Source organism: Mobula birostris, chromosome 13 (assembly GCF_030028105.1).
Source record: "Mobula birostris isolate sMobBir1 chromosome 13, sMobBir1.hap1, whole genome shotgun sequence".
In the NCBI taxonomy this organism is placed as follows: domain Eukaryota; kingdom Metazoa; phylum Chordata; class Chondrichthyes; order Myliobatiformes; family Myliobatidae; genus Mobula; species Mobula birostris.
Genome location: NC_092382.1, coordinates 15,931,303 through 15,951,182, shown reverse-complemented (window position 1 = coordinate 15,951,182; position 19,880 = coordinate 15,931,303). Strand labels below are relative to the sequence as shown.

Here is a 19,880-nt window from a genome sequence, read left to right as displayed (position 1 = left end):
ATATAGCTATCCAATTTTACTTTAAATGACAACATCGAACCTGCCTTAACCACTTCTGCTGGAAGCTCGTTCCACACAGCTACCACTCTCTGAGTAAAGAAGTTCCCCCTCATGTTACCCCTAAACTTTTGCCCTTTAACTCTCAACTCATGTCCTCTAGTTTGAATCTCCCCCAATTTCAATGGAAAAAGCCTATCCACGTCAACTCTATCTATCCCCCTCATAATTTTAAATACCTCTATCAAGTCCCCGCTCAACCTTCTACGCTTCAAAGAGTAAAGACCCAACTTGTTCAACCTTTCTCTGTAACATAGGTGATGAAACCCCGGTAACATTCTAGTAAATCTTCTCTGTACTCTCTCTATTTTATTGACATCTTTCCTATAATTCAGTGACCAGAACTGTACACAATACTCCAAATTTGGCCTTAGCAATGCCTTGTACAATTTCAACATTACATCCCAACTCCTATACTCAATGCTCTGATTAATAAAGGCCAGCAAACCAAAAGCTTTCTTCACCACCCTATCCACATGAGATTCCACCTTCAGGGAACTATGCACCATTATTCCCAGATCCCTCTGTTCTACAGCATTCTTCAATGCCCAACCATTTACCATGTATGTCCTATTTTGATTAGTCCTACCAAAATGTTGTACCTCACATTTATCAGCATTAAACTCCCTCTGCCATCTTTCAGCCCACTCTTCTAACTGGCCTAAATCTCTCTGCAAGCTTTGAAAACCTACTTCATTATCCACAACTCTACCTATCTTAGTATCATCTGCATATTTACTCATCCAATTTACCACCCCATCATCCAGATCATTAATGTATATGCCAAACAACACTGGACCCAGTACAGATCCCTGAGACACACCGCTAGTCACCGGCCTCCAATCTGACAAACATTTATCCACCACTACTCTCTGGCGTCTCCCATCCAGCCACTGCTGAATCCATTTTACTACTTCAATACTAATACCTAACGATTGAACCTTCCTAACTAACCTTCCGTGTGGAACCTTGTCAGAGGCCTTACTGAAGCCCATATAGACAACATCCACCGCTTTACCTTTGTCAACTTTCCTAGCAACCTCTTCAAAAAATTCAATAAGATTTGTCAAACATTACTTTCCATGCACAAATCCATGTTGACTGTTCCTAATCAGACCCTGTCTATCCAGATAATTATATATACCATATATAGCAATACTCCAATCCTCCGGCACCATCCCCATTTCTAATGACATTTGAAATATTTCTGTCAGAGCCCCTGCTATTTCCACACTAACTTCCCTTAAGGTCCTAGGGAATATCCTGTCAGGACCTGGAGACTTATCCACTTTTATATTCCTTAAAAGCTCCAGTACTTGCTCTTCTTTAATTATCATAGTTTCCATAACTACCCTCTTTGTTTCCCTTACCATACACAATTCAATATCCTCTCCTTAGTGAATACTGAAGAAAAGAAATTGGTCAAAATCTCCCCCATCTCTTTTGGCTCCATACATAGCTGCCCACTCTGATTCTCTAAGGGACCAATTTTATCCCTTACTGTCCTTTTGCTATTAATATAACGGTAGAAACCCTTTGCATTTACTTTGGATTTATTTTCACCTTACTTGCCAAAACAACCTCGTATCTTCTTCTAGCTTTTCTAATTTCTTTCTCAAGATTCTTTTTACCTTCTTTATATTCCTCGAGCACCTCATTTACTCCATGCTGCCTATATTTATTGTAGATATCTTTCTTTTTCCAAACCAAGTTTCCAATATCCCTTGAAAACCATGGTTCTCTCAAACTTTTAACCTTTCCTTTCAACCTGACAGGAACATAAAGATTCTGTACCCTCAAAATTTCACCTTAAAATGACCTCCATTTCTCTATTACATCCTTCCCATAAAACAAATTGTCCCAATCCACTCCTTCTAAATCCTTTCGCATCTCCTTAAAGTTAGCCTTTCTCCTATCAAAAATCTCAACCCTCGGTCCAGACCTATCCTTCTCCATAATTATATTGAAACTAATGGCATTGTGATCACTGGACCCGAATTGCTCCCAAACACATACCTTCGTCACCTGCCCTATCTCATTCCCTAACAGGAAATCCAGCACTGCTCCTTCTCTAGCTGGTACCTCTATGTGTTGCTGCAAAAAACTATCCTGCACACATTTTACTAACTCCAAACCATCTAGCCCTTTTACAGTCTGGGCTTCCCAGTCTACGTGTGGAAAATTAAAATCTCCCACACTCTCAACCGTGTGCTTACTACAAATATCTGCTATCTCCTTACAAATTAGCTCCTTCAATTCTTGCTCCCCATTTGGTGGTCTAGAATACACCCCTATAAGTGTTACTACACTGTTCCGATTCGTCAATTCCACCCAAATAGCCTCCCTAGACAAGCCCTCTAATCTATCCTGCCAGAGCACTGCTGTAATATTTTCTCTGACAAGCAAAGCAACACCTCCCCCTCTTGTCCCTCTGATTCTAGCACACCTGAAGCAATGAAATCCAGAAATATTTAGTTGCCAAACAAACCCCTCCTGCAACCATGTTTCACTAATAGCTACAACATCATACTTCCAGGTATCAATCCATGCTCTAGGCTCATCCACCTTTCTTACAATGCTCCTAGCATTAAAATAAATGCATTTAAGAAATTTTCCACCTCTATCTCTCTGTTTATCACTAACGGTGCAAACAACTTTACTATCTCCTTTTTCTTCCTTCTCCCCTACATCTGTTCCTACACTTTGGTTCCCCTCGCCACTTGTATCTCGTTTAAATCCACTAGAGCCTCTCTAGCAAACCTACCTGCAAGAATTGAAGGATGGAAGTAAGTCCCCCAGTGAGGAAGATTTGTGAATGGGAAAGTGTCAATGGGAGATAGTGGTGGGACTCCAGCCAAGCAAAAGGATAGGAAGATAGAACCTGCAGGAGGTAGGCGGATGAGGAAGCGAGATCCTGCGGGAGGAAGGCAGATGGGGAAGAGAGATCCAGCAGGAGGTAGGCGGATGAGGAAGCGAGATCTCGCGGGAGGAAGGCAGATGGGGAAGATAGAACCTGCAGGAGGTAGGCGGATGAGGAAGCGAGATCTCGCGGGAGGAAGGCAGATGGGGAAGAGAGATCCAGCAGGAGGAAGGCGGATGGGGAAGAGAGATCCCAGAGGATGAAGGGGGATGGGGAAGAGAGATCCCACAGGATGAAGGGGGATGGGGAAGAGAGATCCCACATGAGGAAGGGGGAGGAGAAGAGAGATCCCACAGGATGAAGGGGGATGGGGAAGCGAGATCCCACAGGAGGAAGGGGGATGGGGAAGACATCCAACAGGAGGAAGGGATTGGGGAAAAGATCCCACAGGAGGAAGGGGGATAGGGATGAGTTGTCTCACAGGAGGACTCGGGGGGAAACGATAATCATACAAGATGAGGGGTTACAGAAAAAGATTGTACGGGAGGGGTGAGACTGAAAAGAGGCCCAGAAGAGATGCGCTCACGGTATCTGGTAGTGAGAAAAGTCACACACGGGGAAGGGCAGGGAGGACAATCTCACAATGGTATTTATCTCCTTCTCACTGGGAAGGGGGTGTGAATCTCTGACCCACCTGCTGCAGTCAGTGTTGGTAACAGTGAACCATAGAAACATAGAAAATAGGTGCAGGAGTAGGCCATTCAGCCCTTCGAGCCTGCACCGCCATTTATTATGATCATGGCTGATCATCCAACTCAGAACACCGCCCCAGCCTTCCCTCCATACCCCCTGACCCCCGTAGCCACAAGGGCCATATCTAACTCCCTCTTAAATATAGCCAATGAACTGGCCTCAACTGTTTCCTGTGGCAGAGAATTCCACAGATTCACCACTCTCTGTGTGAAGAAGTTTTTCCTAATCTCGGTCCTAAAAGCCTTCCCCTCTATCCTCAAACTGTGACCCCTCGTTCTGGACTTCCCCAACATCGGGAACAATCTTCCTGCATCTAGCCTGTCCAATCCCTTTAGGATCTTATACGTTTCAATCAGATCCCCCCTCAATCTTCTAAATTCCAACGAGTACAAGCCCAGTTCATCCATTCTTTCTTCATATGAAAGTCCTGCCATCCCAGGAATCAATCTGGTGAACCTTCTTTGTACTCCCTCTATGGCAAGGATGTCTTTCCTCAGATTAGGGGACCAAAACTGCACACAATACTCCAGGTGCGGTCTCACCAAGGCCTTGTACAACTGAGAAGGAACATTGTCAATGGACGTGTCACAGTCAGTGAGAAACACGGCCATTCCTGTGATTTACTACCATTAAACCAATGGCCGTTGTTCACTGATCTGATGAAGTCTCCAACATCCCTTCACAAGGAACCACAGAACCCTCCTGTCCTTGGGGAATTACTGACCGATCCCCTGGTCACTTGTCACAATTCTTCACAATCTGATTCACTACAGTTTTATCCAAATCCCTTTACAGGATATCCCCGGGATGTGGATTCAGGAACTGTGCTACTGCAGCTACAAACTCTTGGATGGTGAGGTGTGGGAAATGTGTACACCACGCTCCGGGCAGAATCCTCTCTCTCCAAAAGCTCCATCAGGAACTGGGAAGGCTGCAGATTGTAGTTGATCAAATCTCCACCTGTAAACACAATCTTCTTCTCGAGCACTCCTCTGAAGGCCATCTGACCAACCCTGAGTAACACATCAGGGGACTGTCAATCTCACGACCATGGTTTTTCAGGATGTTGTAAATATAGTAGGAATATAGTTGGGTGATGGTCTTGGGAATTCGCTCTGGGTCCCTGACTCTTTGTGTGAAGAAGGGACCCAATGCCAGAGCGAGGATCCAGCAGTAGGAGGGGTTGCTGCCGCTACCGTCTGATCTTCAAAATACCTGATGAAATATTCCTTCCGTTCCTCACCTACAAATCCCAGGATTTCAGCCCAGACACTGATCTTCGCCTTTTCCAATAGATGTAACGCAGTGGGACGTGTGGTCACCAGCACTGAACACCCTGGGAGCAGCTTGCCCTGGATTAAACTGTACACAATGTCAGACACCTTGCACTTGAATTCAGGATCTGGGCACTGGTGCTTGGGTTCTGTATCTCTCTGACTGTCAGCAAAATCGATTCTGTGCTTGAATTCATCCAATCCATCGAATATAAACAGCAATCCCTCTGGGTTCTTCCAGACCTCTCTCAGGGCATTCCCAAAATGTGGATATTGATGCAGAATCAGTTCTTTCAAGTTTATTCTGCAATTAATGGAGTTTAAATCCCAGAATTTGAAACTGAAGGCAAACTGGAATTGTTGGTATATTTTCCCCGTGACCCAGTCATAAACAATCTTTTGAACCAATGTTTTCCCGATCCCCGGGACTCCGGCCACTGCTGCTGAACATCCCGAAGTTGATTGTGTGAAGAATCTTTTCATTTTGTCCCAAAAACTATGTGAGTAACTATTCTCAAACAGATGAGCAATCCCGATTTTCTCCAGCTGTCCGCGGAGATGTTCCTCTCTCCACTCCTCGTGGTCTCTGCCTCTTGCCAGCAGCTCATGTTCCACCAGTCTCCGATCTCGAAGAGTAGAAATGACCGTGAGCTCAGCGTATCGATCAACCAGCTGGAAAACCTTCACCTTCTCCCTCATCAGGATCGTGTTCACTCTCAGTGTTTCAGTTTGTGCCCGCAGAGTCTCCTTGTGTTTCTGCTGAACATCTTAGGATGGACAGAAATAGGTGGTCAATGCCTGATCTGATGAACACTGAACACTCACGTATTTACCCCAATAATAAGAAATTGTTAATGACACTGTTTGGGTGAAATTGGGAGATCAGAGATAAGAGCGTCTGAAGATGAACGATGGCCCCGAAACATTTCTGATCTGATTCAGGTTCGCTGTTAAAGCCTCCCCTCTCCCCTCTGTTCGTAGTTTGCAGATTCCCCGGTGTTCCAGCGAGCACCAAGTGCACACGTGATTCTGGAGAGGAGAGTGTTGTGTGGAGCGGCTGGTTTCACCGCTTTCACTGCTCAGCTTCTGCTGAACTGGGCAACACCGCAGAGGGTAACAGTGGGGGTCGGGGGGCAATTTACTTGCTCTACTGACTTTTACTTTCTCATAATGGAGCGGATACTCTCGACACTTCTTTAGGTTGAAACTGTCAGTACTGAGCCACAGAAAAGGAACATTATTTCCATTTCCTTTTCCAAGCTCAGCCAGTCACGATGTAACACACCCCGCAGTAGTCTACAGTCTCTTCTTCTCCGAGGAACTGTTACATTAACTCAGGCAATACACCCTCACCACACCTCTACAGTCTCCTCTGCTCTGAGGAGCTAGTACGTGAACTCAGGCAATAAGCCCCACCACACCTCTACGGTATCCTATGCTCCGAGGAGCTGGGACATGAACTCAGGCAACTCCCAGATGTTGTGCAGAACAGCAGAAATCTGAAGAAGATGTCAGCAGTAATACGGGACTCTATAGTCAGCAGGAGAGGTAAGCGATTCTGTGGACTCAAAAAGGAGACACCGATGCTACTTTGCCTCTCAGGAGCCAGGGTCCGAAACGTTACTGGACACGTCCATAATATCCTGAAAAGGAAAGGTCACGAGTCGTGATAAATATTGGTACCAATGATATAGGAAGAGAACAGGGAAGAGGTCTGGAAAACAAAACACAGGGAGTTAGGAAGGAAGCTGAGAAGCAGGAACTCAAAGGTAGTAATGTCGGGATCACTGCCTGTGCCACCCGACAGTGGGGATAGGAATAGAATGAGGTGGCAGATAAGTGTGTGGCCGAAGAGTACAGCAAGGGGCAGGGATTCCAGCAGGGTCCGATATTCTTGCAGGCGAATTTACTGGAGCTGTTGGGAGTGTTTTAAACTAATATGACAGGGCGATGGAAACCAGTATGATAGAGCTGAAGATGAGCCAGCAGGTTTAAATGTGGACACAGCCAAGTGTTAAATTGTACCACAGAGGCAAAATTCGATTTTGGTTGGTACGACGTTGTTGCCATTACTGAGTTGTGGCTGAAAGAAGATCTTGTTTGGGAGTTTAACATCAAAAGATATACTTTGTTTCGAAAGGACAGGCAGGAAGACATTGGCTATGTTTTCGAGATGGAATTACACCTTCAGAAAAAGGGGACATAAAGTCAGAGGACGTTGACTCTTTGTGGGTGGAGATAAGAAATTACAGGGGGTAACAAAGCACATTATGGGAATCATATACAGGCCTCCAAATAGTCGCCAAGATGTGGGTTTGAGTTGCAAAGGGAAAAGGCATGTAATAAGGGTAATGACACATCTGTCCTGGCGAACTTCAATATGCAAGGGGAATGGGAAAATCAAGCATACTTAAGGTGTCGGGTCGCAGGAGAGGGGATTTATTGCGATTGTGCTTGAGCCTACTTGGGGAAAGGCTCGCTTAGATTGGGTGCTGTGTAATAACCCAGATCTTGTTTAGTGGCTCGCCGAGCTGGCTTGTTCGCTTGCAGATGTTTCATTACCCAGCTAGGCAACATCACCAGTGCAACTTCGGATGAAATGCTGGTGATCTATACTGTTCGCCTTTTGTGTGTCCTGTGATTAGTCCATGAGTGAGTGAGTGTCAATATGGAAGCAAAAGTGAGTGGGAAGTTGGATGATTGGAAACCTTTTAAAATCTAACAAAAGGCAACTAAAAAAGCTATAAGAAGGGAAAAGATGAAATATGAGGTGAGACTAGACAATAATATCAAGCAGGATAACAAATGTTTTTGTTCAGTTACATAAAAAGAAAAAATGGAGTTGAGAGTTGATATTGGTCCACTGGAAAATGATATTGGTGAGCTAGTAATGGAAGACAAAGAAATAGCAGGTGAACTTTAGAAACATAGAAACATTGAAAACCTATAGCACAACACAGGCCCTTCAGCCCATAATGCTGTGCTGAACATGTACTTACATTAGAAATTACCTAAGGTTACCCATAGCCCTCTAGTTTTCTAAGCTCCATGTATCCAGAAGTCTCTTAAAACACCCCTTCATATCCGTCTCCACCACAGTTCCATGCACTCACCACTCTGCGTAAAACATCTCCTCTGTACTTACAAGCACCTTAAATCTGTGTGCCCTCTCGTGCTAGCCATTTCAGCTCTGGGAAAAAGCCTCTGACTACCCACACGATCAATGCCTCTCATCATCTTATACACCCATATCAGGTCACCTCTCATCCTCCACCGCTCCAAAGAGAAAAGGCTGAGTTCACTTAACCTATTCTCATTAGGCATGCTCCCCAATCCTTGTAAATCTCCTCTGCACCCTTTCTATAGTTTCCACATCCTTCCTGTAGTGAAGTGACCAGAGCTGAGCTCAAGTGGGGTCTGACCAGGGTCCTGTATAGCCAATGCATACTTTGCATATCTCTTCACTGTGGCCCGTGAGTGACGGGAAGCAGCAGTGACTGCCATCACTATTAATGAGAACAAGATTTCTGGATGGTGTGTTGCCATGGTCGGGGAAATCTCGCATCCAGTCTGAAACATGTTTAAGGGTAGTGTGAGCAGAGGTCAAGGTTCACGTCGGCACCAATGACAGGGCAGGAAGGGTGAAGAGGTGCTGCAAAGTGAGTTCATGGATGTAGGTGATAGGTTAAAGTGCACAACATCCAGGGTTGTGTCTTCAGGATTGCCACCCATACCACATGCTAGTGAGGCCTGAAATAGGATATAATACAGTCTAACGTGTGGCTGATGAGATGGTGCATTGTGGAGTGCTGCAGATGTTTGGATGATTCCAAGGAAGATGGGACCTGGACAGACATGATCGTTTTGCATCCGAACTGGAGGGGGACTGATACCCTTGCGGGAAGGGTTGTTAACACTGCATCGGGATGGGGTGAGGTGTCAAACTTGAGCTGCAAGGGGATGAAGAACCAGAGTGGATAGTGGAGTGGTTGTGTGGGAAAGATGCTGTTAATCCAACATAAAAAGTCAGGAGTCTAAAGAAAGAACATGGTGAAACAAATGTTCCCAAATGTGTATTATTTCATTGCAAGGAGTATTGTAGGAAAGGCTGATGAGCTTAGAGCATGGATCAGCGTATTGAATTACAGTATTGCAAGCATTAATGTGATTTGATTGGAGGAGGTGCAGGACTGGCAGGTCAGTCTTCCAGGGTTCTGTTGCGTTAGACACAATTTGATTGAGTGGCAGGGATTAAAGAAGGACAAGTGACATCACTAGTTAGGGAAAATGTCCCTGCATTGCTCATACAGGACAAACTGGAAAGCTCAACCACTGAGGCCTTATGGGTGAAACTGAACAATAAGGAAGGGATGGGATTATATTACAGAGTGCCCAATAGTCAATAGGATTTGGGGGATCAAATTGTTTGAGAAATCACAGGCAACTTAGAAGGTTATGATGCTAGATAGTTGTAACTTTCCACTTATTGACCGGGACACCCATACTTTAAAGGGCTGTTTGGGATATCGTTGGTAAAATGTGTTCAAGGAAGTTCCCTTGATCAATATATTGAGGTCATAACTATAGACTGAAATACTGTTAGGGTACATGACGGGGCAGGTAACAGAGGTCTGTGCAGGTAAATACTTTGGATCTAGTGATCATAATACCATTAGTTTAAAGATCATTATGGAAATGGGTAGGTCTGGTTCTAAATTGGAGAAAAGGCCAATTTTAATGGTATCAGAAAGGATCTGGTGAACGTGGATTGGAACAGGTTGTTTTCGAGCAAATCTGTGCTTGGTAAGTGTGAGGCCTTCAAAACTGCTATTTTAAGAGTACAGAGATGGAATGCATAAATGACGACCAGTACAGAGTTTGAATGTTGCTGACAGAATAAAAGGCAGGGCTAACATGTTTAGGGAACCTTGGGTTTTGACAGATATTGAGACCCTGGTGAAGGAGTGCATAGCAAGTATAGGCAGGAAAGAACAAATGAGGTACTGATAAGTATAAATAATTCAAGAGTTACTAAAGGAGGGAATCAAGAGGGCTGAAGTACGGCACGAGTTTGCTCCAGCAGATAATGAAAAGGAGAGCACCAACTCCTTCATCAAATATATTCAAAACAAAAGTATACCAAAAGGCAAAATTGGTCTTCTTGAAGTTCAGAGAGGGCATTAATGCATGAAGCTGACGTAGGTGGGGGAGATTTAAAATGGATTTTTTGCATTTATGTTTACTCAGGAGACATACAGCGTCTTCACAGTGAGGCGAAACAGCAATGCGATCATGGACCCTATACAGATGACGGAGGAGGAGGTGTTTCTGTCTTGATATAGAATATAGAATAGTACAGCACAGTACAGGCCCTTCGGCCCACAATGTTGTGCCGACCCTCAAACCCTGCCTCCCATATAAGCCCCCACCTTAGATTCCTCCATATACCTGGCTAGTAGTCTCTTAAACTTCACTAGTGTATCTGCCTCCACCACTGACTCAGGCAGTGCATTCCACGCACCAGGAAGCAACAAATCTCTCTTTATATTAATCTCTGTCTAGTCTTGCTGCTAACATTGTGTTTGTCACAGAGTCCAGAGTCTGGGAACAGCTAGATGGCAGGAAGCAGATGGTGATGATGGGAGGCTGGTTATTGGAGTCCAGGCCCGCGCCTCGTGGAGTTCCCCAGGGTTACACCCATTGCTACTTGTCATCTATGTCAATAATCTGGTTGAGAATGTACAGGGTATGGGGAGTGAGTTTGCAGCAAGTAATGTCAAACAATTACTTCTTTTTGCAAGATAGTAATATAAACACCCCTCCTTCCCTCTCCACACTCAGAACAGACCAAAAGCTACTTCATAAGATGCAAGTTCTTCAAATGAGCAAACACTGAGGGAATGTGAGTGAGATTAAAGAGCTGGGATACTGACAGTACATTACCAGACCAGAAGTGATTGTAACTGGGTCTGACAGAGGCATAACTGGTATTTCTGGGCACATTCAGTCTCACCATAACTATTCCCTACCTTACTCTGTACAGATATGTAATGTCTAAAGGACCAGTGTTTGAGTAAATGAGACTCACCAAACTTGCTCCGGACTGAATCAATGGAAACCCTGAGTCAGAAGGGTTCTCTCCAGTTGGTGCTCTCAGTCCTCGGGCTGGGTCACTTGCTGCTGTTCCCTCATCTTCAGTCGTGGTTCTCTTCCAGTTGTGGGCTTTTCTTCCAATAAATCTCTCACCGCAGGTCTAACTTTAACATGAAAGATGATGAAGCACGTTAACAACACAAAGGAGAACAAAATATTTCTGCTCACTGAAATCTAAACATTGAAGACAAATCTAATGATCTCAGTGAACAAATCTGTAACTGCCCCTGACACGTCACAAAACCTGATGAGGGATAGGAAGGAGTCATCGTTCAGTCATCGCTAAGATATAAGATGCAGGAACAGAATTAGGTGATTCGATCCATCGAGTCTGCTCCAGCACTCAACCATGGCTGAGATTTATTCCAACACCATATTCCCGCCTTCCTCCTGTAACCCTGAAGCTACTTAGTAATGATGAATATATTAATCTCTGCCCTAAATATACCCAAATGGCAGCCTCCAACCACCCTCTGTGGCAACAAATTCCACAGATCAGCCATCTTTTGGCTGAAGAAATTTTTCTCATCTCAGTTTTAAAGGGAAGCGTCTTTATTCTGAGACTGTGCTGTCAGATCACAGACTCTCCGTCTAATGGAAACATCCTCTCCATGTCCACTGTATCCAGGCTTCTCAGCATTCAGTAGGTTTACTTAACCACCTCCCCTTTCACCACCCCGTCTGAACTCCACTGAGCACAGCCCCATAACCATCAAATGCTCCTCACACATAAAACCGATCATTCCTGAGATTATTCATGTGAACCTTGTCAGCAACAACTGCACTGAACACATTCCCAAGTACAACAGACAATCAGGAAATGTAAACCATCCCAGAGTGAATTTAATAGAAAGAAACTGGAATCACCAGAGTCGCTCAACAGGAAAGGAACTGCTGTGGGGAGAGAAACAAATTTAACCATTCAGGTTCACAATCTTCTGTCAGAATGGGTTCAGAATTTAGTGCAGATCTCCAGCAAGTTGAGTTTCTGTTTGATTTCCACTGTCTGACAGACAAGTGACAGCGTGGAGGAATTTCCAAACACAGTTTGAACACTGAAACCCCCCCAGGTCTATTTCTGCTGGTGCAAACACAGAACAGCCCATTTAATCACAGCCTGTCCTTGTGAGGGATGGAATACAAACACATTCTCTCCTCAGGTTAACAGCATTGCTTCCAGAGGAACTCCAGAAACAAACATTTGATCCCAGACCAGAAATACTGGCTCAACACCTCACAAACCCGGGCAGCTTGATCCCCGGGTCCATTTTACTTGGATCTAAACAGGAGTGCAGTGCTGCCGGAGCTCACCGGGGCACCACTCCGGCACCTCGGTAAAAAAAAGTCAAAATGAACAAGCGGGGAATTTAACAGCGGCCGCATATTAAATAGGGGGAATTTTACAGAGGCGGGGGTTTGGGATAGGGAGTGGTAACTGGTGGGGAAAATACCACTAATAACATTAGGATAGGATATTTGATCGTTTTTGGTGAAATCCTGGAGCTGTGACTGTTTTTTATTTAGGTATTTGTGAAATTTGTCCTCGCTCGACCCGTTGTTTTCCCAGCATGCCCTGCTGTAGCCTCCCTCCATTTCACAGATCCTCCGTCTCTCTCCAGCCGAGGGACGACTGGACACAAGTGTGAGCCTTTTTCCGCTCTTTCCAACGGGTACCATTGGATTCCAGGTAGCAGCTGTATTAAGCAAGGAATGAACATCGAAACCCAGGTTAAAAGTCCAAAATAATGAAAGAAAAATTCACTGCTCGCTTATCTTCGGCCTGATTTTGATGAAGAATTCAAGGTAATCATCCAAAATCTTCTTCTACATCTGGATAAAGTGAATTTAGTTTTTTTCACAAGGCAAATGGGGAAAAAAAATTTCTAGGCTATAAGCTAGTTTTACATCATTTCAACTGTCATTAATAGCGCATCAACCCCTTGGCCGAGCTCCACCAACTGTAGTTGATTGGAAAGAGGCTGTTTGTCTCTTTGTGTTGATAGGAAAAAGAGTAAATTAGTGAGGCAATAAACGAGACAAAACGCATTTCCAAACCTCCCAAATGGTTGCCCTCCTCCCCTATTAACATTTATCACTTCCAAATACGATATTTTTTATTCGTATAGATACGACAATAATTTATGTAAAGATTCAAGCTTCTTTAACTTTTTATACATTTAAAGACTAAACAGAATCTGTATAGGTCTAACCATGTAGTACCCGACGTGTGAGGATATTGTGAGTATCGACACTCACAGATACACTTCCTGTCCAAACATTTCTGCGAGAGAAACGGTACGAGGCAGAGTTGCCAACCTTCCACTTTTGATACTAATATTCAGAAATATTCGTGGCTTTAGCAAAACTTCATTAGACGTTTTTTTTCATACTTGATTACTTAGTTCCAATTTCGGTGGCTAAGAGTGTAAAAAACTTACTTGCTTTATTTCTGTTATTTTTATACCTGCTTAGGAACACTGCTAAGCGCTGTGGGCCCTGCTGTCTGCTCTGACTCAGTCGTATCAGTAAGGCTACATCTGTGGTGGTCCGTGGATTACTCGCTGATACAAAAGTAAATTTTTCTCACTAACAACCCTGTGGCTTCTAAGCAAACAATGTTAACTTCTTTCTTCCGTAAACAAGCTGAGGAGTGTAACAAGGATAACATACAAGTCATTGATAACAGTAAAACTAACAAAAGCTGTGTTTCGCCTGCATCTCGTTCAAATTTTCTAACCGGCTCCAAATGCAGTTCTGAAAGTAATGGTCCTTCGAAGTCAGGCTTGGATCCCTGTTCAGATGTTTGATAGGCTATAATCTTGTTAATGTCTTAACTGTCACTATATTTCTGTGTACATCGGTCACTGAAAGCAAGCATGCAAGTACAGCAGGCAGTGAAGAAAGCTAATGGCATGCTGGCCTTCATAACAAGGGGAATTGAGTATAAGAGCAAAGAGGTCCTTCTGCAGCTGTACAGGGCCCTGGTGAGACCACACCTGCAGTACTGTGTGCAGTTTTGGTCTCTAAATTTGAGGAAGGACATTCTTGCTATTGAGGGAGTGCAGCGTAGGTTCACAAGGTTAATTCCCGGGATGGCGGGACTGTCATATGTTGAAAGATTGGAGCGACTGGGCTTGTGTCCTCTGGAATTTAGAAGCCTGAGAGGGGATCTAATTGAAACATCTATAATTATTAAGGGATTGGACATGCTGGAGGCAGGAAACATGTTCCCGCTGATGGGTGAGTCCAGAACCAGAGGCCACAGTTTAAGAATAAGGAGCAGGCCATTTAGAACGGAGTTGAGGAAAAACTTTTTCACCCAGAGAGTGGTGGATATATGGAATGCTCTGCCCCAAAGGCTGTGGAGGCCAAGTCTCTGGTTGCTTTCAAGAAAGAGATGGATAGAGCTCTTAAAGATAGCGGAATCAAAGGTTATGGGGTTAAGGCAGGAACTGGATACTGATTGTGGATGATCAGCCATGATCACAGTGAATGGCGGTGCTGGCTCGAAGGGCCGAATGGCCTACTCCTGCATCTATTGTCTATTGAGCTGTGGAATTCATATATTTCTTTCATCTTGGTTTAGTGCTTGACATTATATGAAGCCCTATTCATTTATATATGCCACAGCCAATTTGTGTACCTGCTCATTACATGAATGGGGGAAGGAAGTTACCCAGTGCATGAAATGAGCTGCTACACTAACTAGGTGTGAGATCGAGGTTCTTAGCCTAAGGTGGAAGGAGTCAATTTTGAAAACCAGTCAATTTTCAATTATCTGAAACAGAAATACCACAACAGTTATTAGCTTCAAACTTTCTGCATGATCACTCACAGAGCGGAACTACACGTACATGTAACGACAGCTGTAAACTTCAGGCCTTCTAACTTAGGCCAGAAACTTATCAACCACCCCTCGTTCAGCTCCAGCACCTAAAAGATTGTCCCTGCACCCCTGCTCCAGCCGTCAGACAGAGCCCGGGCCCGGACCTTTCCCGATCCACCGGCCCCGATTCACACAAACCCGAGATTTGTTCCCACTCACCGCCGCCCGAACAGGAAACCGCCAACGGCAGCTGCATTCGGCACCGCGCATGCGTTTAGCAGGAGGTTCGCGGCTGCGCCACCAGTGCCCGGAGGTCCATGCAGCGCCACCAGTGGCCGGAGGTCCATGCAGCGCCACCAGTGGCCGGAGGTCCATGCAGCGCCACCAGTGGCCGAAGGTCCATGCAGCGCCACCAGTAGCCGGAGGCTGGAGCGACAACGGAGAGGTAAATCACAAACACGACAAAGTCTGCAGATGCTGAAAATCCAAAGCAACACAAACAAAATGCTGGCGGAACTCAGCAGGCCGGGCACCATCTATCGAAAAGAGTCAACAGTCGATGTTTCCAGTTGAACCCTCCTTCAGGACTGAAATGCAATGGGGGAAATATCTGAATAAAATCGGGGCGGGAGAGGAAATGTCTCGCTGGAAGGTGATAGGTGAAGCCAGGTAGGTGGGAAAGGTCAAGAGCTGAAGAAAATAGAATCTAATAGGAGACGAGAGTGGAGAACAGGAGAAAGGGATGGAGCAGTGGACCCAGAGACAAGTGATCAGCAGGTGAGAGGACGTGAAAAGTCAGAGAGGAAGAGAGGGAGTGGGAGGGAGGGGTGAGGGGGAGATTTGTTCAAAGGAAGGAGAAATCGATATTCATGCCATCGGGTTGGGGAGGGAGTATTCAGACGGAATACAAGGTGCTGATCCTGGACCCTGAGGTGGCTTCACCTTGGCACAAGAGGAGGCGATGGGTTGACGCGTCGGGACGGGAATGGGAATCGGAATGGGAATGAAAATGTTTGGACACCGGGAAGTCCCGCTCGGAGCGGATAGTTCAAAGGTTAATTTACTGTCAAAGCAAATATCCGTGAACAACTGAGTTTTTGTTCTCCTCCACAGAGCCACGAAACAAAGAAAGAGCATGAAAGTCGATCAGAGAGAAAAATCAAACTCCCAGCCCACCCCTACATCAAAAAGAACGGCATCCCGATCATCAACCCCCAAAACCCACCCCTCCCGCACAAAAGGGAACAATAACATCGATCCCCCCCCAAAAAAAAACAACCCGACCCCGCACAACTGCGGAGGGTCTGGTGTCACCAGTGTCGAGGCGGCCGCATCGGGAGCAGCGGACACAACGGGCGACCCCGGAAGATTCACAGGTGAAGTGTCGCCTCACCTGGAAGGATGTTTGGACAACGGAGAGAGTTCGGCCGTCCGGCCCTTTCACCGTGACACCCCGAACTCCACATCAAATCCGTCCACACGAATCTGGGTGAACTTTAATGACCAATAAATATAATTCCTCTCAGTGATCAGCTGTCTGATTGATTCCCTGACTCTGAGAGGAAGGGGTGTCTATGGTTCACATGGTCAGGGTGTTGAGTTTACCAGGAGACAGAGACTGCAGGGACGGGAGGTTTTCTGTTGACTAATACACTGTGTGTGGACCCCGCTGGCAATTCTGGTGTTGTGACCCGAATCGAGACAAACACCAGGCTGCCCACTCCACCAACAACACGGCACAGCCGGACACATAACAGGGGACTTTCCATCTCACAACACTGGATTCAGTGATGAAACCCGTGATTAATGTTGTTGTCCCACCGAAATCATCAGAAACGTCCATTCAGGTGTTTCTAAATACGAGCGCTCCCCCACAGGTGACGTCACACAGGTGCACGCACGCGCCTGACGTCACACATGGGCTCCCCAGACCGAGATCTGCCCTCACGTGCGCCGTGTCTTACGTCACCCGCGCGCTGGAGAGCTCGAGCTTTGTCGGTTTAACGGCTGGGCTACTAATCACGTGACTAGACCCTCCCCACCGCTGTCAACAGAGGATTCAGGAGCTGCGCTATTCCCATTGGTGCGAAGCGATGTCAATCACTGGTTACAACCAATAGCGGAGGCGGACCAGCTGAGAGGGCGTTACCCCGCTGAATCAACCTGGCGTCGCTCTCTCCGTCAAAGCGGAACAAATCCCAAAGTAAATGTCCGCTTTCTGATTTATTTCCATTTCCCTCCGAGGGAACAAAATCTTTGACATCAGCTGTTGAGAAAATCACCTTTGTTCTGCCCCCATGTGAGATGAGGAGAGGTGAGGTACACCCCAGGTGCGGGACACGGGAAACTGGGTGAGAGTCGGGAAGGGGAATGAGGTGAAATGGCCATCGCAGAGTAATCTTGTGTCCGTCCCGCACGACAACAGGTGGACCCACTTTAGACACTGTCGGGGGGATCACTGACAGAGGAAAGTCAAAGGGATGAGAGGGGACTAATATCCCAGTGGTGAGGCTCGCTAGTGCTAGTGTGGGGAGAGGGTGATGTGGTTCAAATAAGTTGTAGGGGGAATGGGAGCCAGAATGACAGAACAGATAGTGGGGAGGGTGAACTGACTTTATTACATACATCCTTCATATACATGAGGAGTAGAAATCTTTACATTATGTCTCTGTCTAAATGTGCAATGTGTAATTTATAGTCATTTATAATAAATACAGGACAGTCAATATAACATAGAAATGCAATTGTATCAGCATGAATTAATCAATCTGACGGCCTGGTGGAAGATGATGTCCCGGAGCCTGTTGGTCCTTTTGCTGTGGTACCGTTTCCTGGATGGGAGCAGCAGGAACAGTTTGTGGTTGTGGTGAATTGGGTCCCCAATATCCTTTGGGCCCTTTTTACACTCCTGTCTCTGTAAATGTCCTGAATAGTGGGAAGTTCACATCTACAGATGTGCTGGGCTGTCCGCACCACTCTCTGCAGGTTCCTGTGATTAATGGAAGTACAGTTCCCATACCAGGCAGTGATGCAGCCGGTCAGGATGCTCTCAATTGTGTCCCTGTAGAAAGTTTTTAGGATTTTGGGCCCCATCCCCAATTTCTTCAACCGTCTGAGGTGAAAGAGCTGCTGTGCTTTTTTTTTTAAATTTCTTATGTGTTCTCCTGCATTTCTTATACTCCATAAGAACCTGCCTGCCTATCCCTGTTCTGCAGCTCCATTTTGTGCTTCCCCAGGGTCTCAATATCTCTTGAAAACCAAGGTTCCCTACAGTCTCTATCTTTACCTTTTATTCTGACAAACACACACCCGCTTTGTACTTTGAAAACTTCACTTTGAAGGCCTCCCATTTACCAAGCACACCTTTTCCATAAAGCAGCCTGTCCCAGTCCACAGTTGCCAGATCCTATTATCTTAATTCCAGGTGTTGATCCATGCCCTGAACACATCTGCCTTTCCTACGCTGCTCCTTGTATTGAAATATACAAGATTGAGCATATTTACTGCACCATGCTCAACGTTTCTCATTCCTGAATTTGTCTGAGGACTGAACAACATCTGTCTCCATAACCCCTCCACTATCTGTTCTGTTATTCAGGCTCCCATTCCCCCTGCAACTTTAGTTTAACCCCCCCCTCTACCCCCACCTCCCACCATGCAGCTCCATCACCCCTTTGGCTTTCCTCCCCCAGATCAATAAAAAGGAGGTGCATACCAGGTACAGGCAGATAGGAACAAATGGGGTACTTATGAGATACAGGAAATTCAAGTGAACACTTATGAAAGAAATAAAAGAAGACATCAGGTTGCCTCAGCAGACAAGGTGAAGAAGAATGCTCATGGATTCTGCAGGTATGTTGAGTGTGAAAAGATTGCAAGGGAAAAATTAATACTCTGCAAGATCAGAATGGTAATCCATATGACGAGACAAAATAGATGTGGGAGATTTTTTGCTCAGGAGATGGACACAGAGTCTATAGAAGTGAGGCAAAGCAGCATCAACTTCATGGACCCTGTACAGATTACAGAGATGGAGGAGTTTACTGTCTGAAGGCAAATTAGCGTAGATCAATCCCCAGGGCCTGACAAGTTGTTCCCTAGGACCCTGCGGCAGACAAGTGCAGAAATTGTCGGGGCACAAGCACAGATATTTAAATCATTCTGAGTGACAGGTGAGGTACTGGAGGATTGGAGAACAGCCAATGTTGTTCCACTGTTCAAGAGAGGCTCTAAAAATAAACTAGGAAATTATACATTGTGAGCCTGACATCAGTAGTGGGAAAGTTATTGGAATGTGTGTGCCAGTAGGAAGTTCTTTGGATTTGGGGCCCCATCCCAAGCTTCTGGTGGAAGAGGTGCTGTTGTGCTCTTTTCACAACACAGCCAGTATGTACAGACCATGTGAGATCCTCGGTGATGTTTATGCCGAGGAACTTAAAGCTGTTCACCCTCTCAACCCCAGATCCATTGATGTCAATAGGGGTTAGCCTGTCTCCATTCCTCCTGTCATCCACAATCAGCTCATTTGTTTTTGGGACCATGAGGGAGAGTTTGTTTTCTTGACACCAGTCAGATGTTGTTCAGACCTCAGACAGAGTCAGCAATCAAATGGTTGAGCATGGTGCGATGAATGTGCTGAGCTGTGTATATCACAATGCAAGAAGCATCGTAGGAAAGCCAAATGAGCTCAGGACAGGGAATTATGATATTGCAGCCATTATTGGGACTTGTTTGCACCCGACGGTCTGAGGGATTTTGAGGGACAAATTTGTGGAGAGATCGCAGACCATGCTAAGAAACAAAGGTTGATTCAGTAAATGATTTTAACTTTCCATATATTGACAGGGACTCCCATACTGTAAAAGGACTAGCTGGGGTAGAGTTTGTCAAATGTGCCCTTAATCAGTACGTAGAATTCCCGACGTAGAAGTGTGCAATAAGCTGTTAGGAAATGATT

General features: G+C 45.5%; 1 long non-coding RNA gene across 2 annotated transcripts in view; it reads left to right on the top strand.

Moving 5' to 3' along the window:
- LOC140208459 (uncharacterized) overlaps window positions 1–16,335 on the top strand; it is a 29,674-nt gene extending 13,339 nt beyond the window's left edge. For both annotated transcript variants that reach the window (XR_011888788.1, XR_011888787.1), the window contains exon 3: window positions 16,037–16,335. This is a non-coding gene — a long non-coding RNA (uncharacterized lncRNA). The remainder of the gene's footprint in view (window positions 1–16,036) is intronic.
- The last annotated feature ends 3,545 nt before the right edge of the window (window positions 16,336–19,880 follow it).